At 39.6% G+C, this 8,627-nt stretch overlaps 1 long non-coding RNA gene across 1 annotated transcript; it reads left to right on the top strand.

The window, feature by feature from the left end:
- The first annotated feature begins 341 nt into the window (after positions 1-341).
- Positions 342-2,658, top strand: LOC123962345. The gene is made up of 2 exons (XR_006822906.1): positions 342-439; positions 2,295-2,658. It is a non-coding gene; the product is annotated as an uncharacterized LOC123962345 (long non-coding RNA).
- Positions 2,659-8,627: the final 5,969 nt, after the last annotated feature.

The following is an 8,627-nucleotide window of genomic DNA, read 5'->3' as shown; positions in this document are numbered from 1 at the left end:
TTCTGGAGTGTTAAGTTATTTTGTGATGATTTTCCATTAAGAAATGTTAGCCTCCACTGTGATTTAGTCTCTCTGTCAACATGGAGGATGCTGATGCTTCTTAATCAGTTCTGCAAAATATGAATTGATCGTACTTTATCCGGGCAGAAATCCAGTCAGGGTGACTTGGAAATTGCAATCGAGAGGGGGACAATGTTAAATAGTGGTGTGTGAAAGGGCTGTTAGAGGAAAAATTGTATTCTGTTTGATCTGTTTGAATTCAAAATGAACAGTGTGTAATTACAAAAGTCCATGTCATACTCCTGGGTGTTCTGTGCTCTGTCATTCTAATGTATTGCATCTGTTGCCCTATCAGTAAACTAGGGCTATTATTGTTCACTTTGTAAACACTAAATGGAGGAAACTGAGCACATAATCATGGAACCCAACCATCTGTGAGGTAATGTATGGAAGATTTTGAATTTGACACCATAGATGGAAAAATCTGAGATAAGGAAAAAGCTGTTAAAGCTTCCATTGTAAAATGCAGCTGCGATAGCGCTCACTCTAATGAAGCAGCAAAGGTATTGCTAGTGAACAAGAAAACGTTAAAGCTGAGACAGGTAATTTATTTCAGAAGCATGCTTTTTTAAATTTCTTTAAATTCCCTTTACATCCTGACAGCAGTCAATAAATCAAATGGTCTGACCCAAAAATGAAAAAAAAATATGATGACTGTTGCAGGAAGAACGTGGTGGCCTATCAACTGTCTACATACCTGTTTACCTACCTGTTCTCAAACATTGCCTACCCCAGCTTTAATTCTACAACATAGTTTAGGACCAGGCTGCGGGGGTTTTGTTCAAATTAATTCCAACAAATTGTTCTCATTCATTCAAGCTTAATGTTTTTGAAAAACTGTCAGCCCAAGTGGATGATACAGAAACAACTGCTGTATCGTGTTATTTTTTTGTTGTGGTATTGACACATCGTGATGAGATTTTATCTTATTCATAAATAAATTACATTACGTGCTTCATCACATTGAAACAAAAATACTTAGAATACAATATTGCATAAAGCATTGCAACATTGCCCACAATAGCTACATACAAAATACAAAAATATTAAAGGAATAGTTTGCATAGTATATAAACGGTATAGAGACATTTATGATGATTGACAAATTTATATCCTCTCACAGTGTATAAAGTCAAATTGCCCTCTCCAAATGTGAAATTATATGGGACCTTTATTAAATGAACTGCATTTTTCCTGCTTGTAATATATGAATAATGCATAGTGAAACTATGATATACTAAGACCATTTTAATGGCAGCTCATAAACTGATAGATATGTTCTTGAGGGTATTTAAGTGTTGGTTGTGATAAGCTATGAAGGCATAGAGACTCATAAACAGGCCTCGTGTCATTAAACAAACAGATTAGATTTTGGTTCCACTTGACAAATGGACTGTAATTTCTTTTGCTGGGTGGATGATCTGTAGAGATTGGATTTCTGCTGGGTTCTGTAAGAAATTCACAGGGAGGCATTAGCAAAACAAACTTCTAACAACTGCTCAGTCTTGATTCAAATTCTCTTTTTGCATTACCCAGAGACTGAGAATCATTTCTGTATGAAATAAAACAATTTTGGGGCAACTCCCAAACAAAACGATGGAAAGTTGTTTGTCTTTGCAATTTGAAATGTCAAGACTGATTTTCACCACAGGCAAGAATTTATAACTGAGCGAGATGTGAATAAGTTGTTGAACTGATTAGAGCAATGAAGTGATAAGCTGTCTTCATGAAAGCAGAGTGAGTGAGTGACTGAGTCAATGGTGTCCCCAACAGGGGAGATCTCATACAGGAAATACATGCTCTAGTGCCAAACATGGCAAGCAGATGGCAAGCAACAGGGCCCTGTCAGTCCAGTGTAGGGGTGTGCATTTGGAAGAAAATACAGAGGAAAAAAAAACAGTCAGGATGGATGATATCAGGCCATCTGTCTGCATTACAACAAGGTGTCATTTTTTAGAGGGCGGAAAACTCGCCCTCATTCTTCAGATCTGGTCTTTACAGCTAACACGTAACAACGGTGCCTTCTCTGACATTTTATACACAGTGGCAGTTGCATAATGATGTTTGTTTTCATATTTCTCAATTTTTTTCAGGAGACTGCCTAGTGGCACTGATGTTCTCTCACAATCCCCTAATTGTACCTTAACTCTGACCTTCCTTTCGATCTCTGTTTTTTTTCATTATTCCCCACTCTGTCTGTCTCCCTCTCCACCTGTGATCTTGCACTGCATTAGGTTGCATTGTGGTACATGGTGGGGGCCCAGAAGTGATGCTGATCAATTCCTATCTCTGTCAAAAGATGATTGAGACATTCATAGGAAGGAAGTTGCTTGAAAAAGGAGGCACTGAAGTTCACACACATGTGGGAGACATTTCGGCTGTTACCAAGTGGAAAGGAGTTTGTCCGCCTACACACTCAGAAGACCAGGAGATGTGTGTCTGGGCCTGGCTTAGAGGCTGCTGGCTTGCTCTACTGTAGCAGGTGGTGCGCATTTTCCATTTACAAGAAAACACTACATGTAGGCAGCAAAGAGGAGGTGCTGTCATCTATTCCTGCATCGAACACAGTCGATCTAAACTACTTTGTGGCAGCATGAATGGTCACGTTGTCTGGATGCAGTTTATTCTGGCGCTCTTAGACTCTTGGAAAATTTTTGATCTTCAAAGAATGGTGGAATTGTTCCCAGATTTTTAGTGAATAATTCGATTTATAATCTGTTTTGTTTGTTCTCAAAGTGAATGGTAAGAGACTGAAAATGGTGTCCATTTTTCGGTTTATTTAATATAGAATCAATTGGAAGATCCTAGGATTCCCACCCTTAATATCAAGAATATGCATCACTGTCCAGACACAGTTTTCTTTCAGAAGATTGTCTGAGTTTATCCAGTTACCCTAAGTACCCTTTATTTTTTGGTCATTAATGGAAAATGGATTACGTTGGTAATACTGTCTTGGGATAATATACTTGGCTGAGGAGCAAATAGACCCATAGAATCATTACAAAGGTAGTTTTATCTCCGAATTGCGGTGTCTAGTCTACAGAGCTATTCCACTGGATCCATCTCGATCATTGTTATATGTGAAGGTTTTGGGGCCATTCTTTTCACTTTAGAATTTCTTTTGGTCGAGAACAAACTGAGACCTTTTAATACATGTACATGTGCAACTTTTTCACAAGTGACAGTCAATGGATGCCAAAATGTCATGCAAGACATTTTCAACTTTAGATAAGAAACACAGGCTCAGTGTTGGCTCTTATCATCATAACCCAGAAAAGTCAAAGAGAACTCAGGTGGGCCCTTCCTTGATTAAGGCATATTTTACATGGAGGACCAATGGAAGAATGAATGGAAGGAAAAAATGCATGGAGATGATCCCTGCATTCATCCGGCAACTGCAGAGTTTGAAATATTATGCAAATTATGGAGATTATTCAGCTAACCATTGGTTTCCGCAATAAGGATTAAGGTGGGGGTTTCTAGGGATTCATAGTCTCTGAGCTCTGCTCTCTTGGGTCCCTGATTGGCTTATCAGTTGACAGAAGTAATTCAAAATTAAAACCATGGTTGAGTTTGACTGTTGCACATTATACAGTGGTATTATCAATTCTCCGTGCCACACTGTATGTGAAGAAGCCCATCTAGCAATTGCAAAGTAGAGATGGGGTCTGTATCACGTGGGATTATGCCTATAGGGGCCAATTGTAAGTCTTCTATCCCTGGGTGCAGCTCAAATACTAGAATACACCTAATCAGCCAGAGGTAAGCAATATGCTTTATCACATGAGCTGCATTCTTTCTGAATTCTATGTACAAATGCGGTACCATCCACCCAAAGGACAGCATACACAAGTATACTGAGGACTGTATAGTACTGCTAGTAAGTGATTTAATATAATTTTTCTTTTTTATATGTAGGGTGAGGGTACAGACTTGCTTTGAAACTTCCATAACTCTACACCCAACCTCGCCATCATCAGGACTGTCAAAACAATATTTCAGTGTTACATTGTATGAATGCAAATGAGGCAGCACTAGAAGGATGGCACAGGCTTTTCTGTGTGCCCCCGCGGTTGATATTTACACTAAACTGAACACTGATGCTGAGTAATGTTTGATGATGGGCCAAGCTTGTCCAATTCCCAAAATGTGATACGGTTCAGTGGCTCAGGTCATTATAGTCAGAGCCAGCGTGCTTTAGAAAGCACTTTTAATGATAGGCGCTCTGTAATAAACCGCTACAGCTTGACATTGCATTGGAGTCACATGGAGTTGTTACCACCAGTTGTTTTCTCACTGAAAATATTATTTAGTTGTCGTCACCACTGTATTGCTTTGTTTATTTAAGCCAAAGGCACACAGCTCATACTGTCATGGACATAATTAAAATAGATCTACATTTCAAATTGTGAAAGTGTCTGTCTCAATATTATAGCATGACAGTTGTTCAGGGATGAATATGTTAGCTAAAATCCTCTTTATCCTGACGAGCAGTTGGATATTGGTATAATCTGTGTTTTACAGTGTGAAGCAGGAATGCGAGACACACCTTTGATCCAGAAATAATTTCATCTCAGAATTTCTTTTGACCCTGAAACACTGTTTCATGAAGATATTTGATTTCTTGCTATTTCTGGAGCCTCACCTTCCTGTTGATGTTGATGTGTTAAGTGTCAGTGTGGTTTACCCATGCAGACATTCACCTCACACATTGCTCAAATGACAGACTGTTCTGTTATGCATCTCTCTTTTTTTTTTACCTCTTACATCCCCACCCTCCTTTTCTTTCACTCCCCACTCCCACCACCTCCCCTTGGGCAATGAGTGCTGAGACGGAAGGAGAGATGGATGATGCTGTTTTTAACTGTGACATGTCTCCATGCAAGTCATTCCATTATTATTCATAAATAATTGGCCAGGACCGTCTGTGGGAGCTATTTATAGAGCTGATTGCTGTTTTGCCAAGGAGTACAAAGTCTTACAGCTTTTTTTCTTCCCCTTTCTTGTTTACCCAATAGAAGGTTTAGTTCTCATGAAGCTTCTTATTAAACACTTGACCTCTGGATGATTTGTTTGCCCCAAAACATTGGTCAGACACTACAGTTTGCTAGTGTGGTAAATAGATTTTAAAGTTATTGATTCAAACTCATCACCTCACCTCTTCCAGCTGAAGCCTCCCCAACAGTTTATAGCCAATGTTTAAATATGTTTAATTCTCTTTCATTGGCAGCAAGAGATATTAACTCTATCTCTCTTCTGAGGAACTATCTTCCACTTAAGTTGAAAATCGATATGGACCAGTGAGGACGGTCAGTTTACTGGATTAGACAAGAGCACTGATCCTGCTCAAATTGCAAACACATGAACCACTGTTCACTTGTTCATCCTGACCATGCCATTACAAGCTCCATTAGGTGTGTGTGTGTGTGTGTGTGTGTGTCTGGAAGTACCTGTAGTGCTGTAGCATGCACTGTTAAATCTTTAACAGTGCCCTTGAAGGTTGAAAGTGTGAATGACAAAAAGATAGAGCAGGAAGTGTAAGGGGAGAGAAAAATGAGGAAGTTATCAGATTGGGAACAAAAGAGTGGATTATTTAGCCCTCATGGTTCATCAGGATAAGCCGAGAGCCTTCTGGTGAATATTACATTAGAGTGTTAGATTAGAATAGATGAAAGGGAAAACACTAGCCCAGCCAAGTTTAAACATACTGCAGATTTAAAGGCAGGGTAGGCAAGTTGCTTCTAAAACAGTTTTTGTCATATTTGTTTAAACTGTCTATATACACCAATACAAATTAAAAAGTTAGGTGCTCTGAAAAAGAGACTATAAAAATCGGCTGTCTGTGGTCCTCTCAGGGCTGCAGTAAACACAGTCACCCGTTCCATTCGGACTGAATGCAATGATTGGCTGGCTGACTGTCACTCTCCCTCGCTGCCATGGCTACCAGCCCTGCTGCTACAGGAGCTGCCCCCGTGCGCGCACCTGGTCAGCTGCTCTCAGACCGGACGAGCGAAGCGGTCAGACCGGTGGGTGATACATCAAGGGGCTGAAAAGTCACACCGTGGTGGCTTTATTTCTGCTGGACAGGTAGTCTGGCTTTTATCATTTTCATGGTAATAGTTACTTTCATCGCTAGCAAACGTAGCTACCTACTTAGCATACAGCTAATGGTAGCTACCTAATTAGCATGCAGCTAACGGTAGCTTTGACTGCAGACTGGTGTAGGAGCCAGAGTACAGACGATGAATTCTATTTAGCTGTAGGTGAGCTGGAAAATAGCAGCGCACCTGAGAGCTGTGTTTTCCAACACTAACATTAGGTAAGACAATGTAGGTGTAGACTGCGCCGGTATAGTTATTCACCATCTAGGTTTATTGTTATACTATGTTTACACCTATCTTTACACCTTGTATCTAATCTGTTTGTGTGATTATGTTGTGTCTGCAAGCGTTGTTTGACTGACTGTTACTCTTTCACAAATGTGGTGATGTAGCTGTTAGTTTGTAGTTATGAGAAAGACATTTCAACATTAGTATACATAAACAATGATGGCTAAAGGTCCACAAGTATCTGTGTTTCTGGTATATAAGCTACCTATAATATAGTTTTGACATTGTTCGTAGCTAAACCTACTGTGTGAAAACCTTTTACTGTAATTGGTGCTGTTATGCCATTACTTATTTTACCAGAAGTAAAAAATCCTGTATGTTTTATTTCTACTGTGCCCTCAGGTCACCTGCAGATTTGGAGTCTTCCAACACTCTGTGCTTCTCACCAGTATACGCTGATCGGATCACAACCACCGTGTCCACAGTCCAGCCAGGAGAAAAGCTGATGACACAATTCATTATGTTTCATTATGAGTACTCTTGTGCATTTTACTCAAAACATTTATAAGTGATGAGTCAAGAAAAATTAAACCGTATGAGGAATACAGATAGACGGTGCTGATTTATTGTTTTGATTGCATTTTATGTGGAAATGCTAACAATGTCAGGTATTACAAACTTTTCACTAAGCTGATCCTCCTTTCTGTATTGTCAGGTACAGCAAGGTGTACAACAAAAAGTCCAGGAAGTGGCGCTTGTACTCACTGAAGGTGGAGAAAGGACTACAGTTACATCGCAGACCTCCAGAGTGTCATCCTCCTCCTCCGACGGTTGTCTACTACTGAGATGCCTAGAAGCAGAACCAGGAGACCTGATGATCACAACATGGGGTTCCCTGGCCCAACTGTAATATGGTTGGTTTTGAAATGTGGTAATCATGTCAGAGAGGTGATTGTGAGATCTTAAATCATCTCCACAGCAGCGGTACGATGCTACGTGTAAAGTCTGAACTGTCTTCATAATCAGTCAACATACCTGTGGACACACCTTGTCTCTTTCTGTATATACTTATTTTTAATGATGTTTAAAATGATCTATTTGTGATATAGGTTGTAGTTTTAGTAGTATATAATAACAATAATCAAGTGTTATACCACATTTGGATGTCATTATTTCAGACATAAAGACATAAATGTAGTTGCTTGATTGTTTATGCTGCAAGTGTAAAGAAAAGGCATTTTTCATTTTCAATGTTTTATTTAAAAAAGAATGAAAATATTATCCAAAACTGGGAAAAATATACTTTGTATTTTCTCTACCCTCCTGGGCATATAACAAAAACAATGTACAGGTATTCATCCACACAGTGGATGGAATTATTTGTGTAGCAGTTAGTGACATTACATCTTACATCCTGCTAGAATTAAGCCTCTGTATTGTTCTAGTTGATCAGGATAACAGTTGCATATCTTCCAGAAACAGCAACTCAGTATCACGACTCTGTGACCAAGTCTGTATGCTGCCTGACTGAACTGTCTGTTACTGTCCTGGGTCTGGAAGGTCAGCCTTGTGTGGTGCATGGAAACACAGTAGTCTGGATGTTGTCCACAGTCCTCAGTTTCTGGCCTGTAAAGGAGTATATAGTTGTTAGAACCCCAAATTGGAAAGATCGGTGTACTTGGAAAGAACTTTCATCAACATGATCAGATATTTTTATTGAACAGGGGGTTGTTGTTCTCTAACAGGACTTCTGAGTCCACATTACACACCAGGTCAATGTACATAAATAATGTACACAATGTACATAAGCCAATGGCTGAAGCAGAGCTGTAGTTAGTTGATGTAATCAGTAAACAATAATAAATGTAAATTTGAAATGCAAAACAACGTACATGTTTCACAAAATTCACGTTCGTGTAGTGTAACTGATGGAAACGGGAAATGTTTATCAGCCTGCTTTTAGCGTTGCACAATGTTACCGAAGCTGTTAGCACAGCTACCTGTTGCTAACATTTAGCTAGCCAGCTTGTTACTGATTAAAACTCAGTCTTTTTAAACCTATCCTATATTAACATGCTAGCTTGATAGTGAGCACCAACAGCCGGGTTAGTTTTTTATTTTCATAATGATAAAGTTAGATGTTTTCTTACCACTGATGTGAGCCGCTCCTCTCCGCTCGTCACACTGTGCTCGTCCTCCGGCGGTGCCGGCAACGCGCGTTCACGTGTTTTGGGGGCG

This window comes from Micropterus dolomieu, linkage group LG22, assembly GCF_021292245.1.
Source record: "Micropterus dolomieu isolate WLL.071019.BEF.003 ecotype Adirondacks linkage group LG22, ASM2129224v1, whole genome shotgun sequence".
Classification (NCBI taxonomy): Eukaryota; Metazoa; Chordata; class Actinopteri; order Centrarchiformes; family Centrarchidae; genus Micropterus; species Micropterus dolomieu.
The sequence above is the reverse complement of the archived record's forward strand: the minus strand, read 5'-3'. Positions and strand labels throughout refer to the sequence as shown.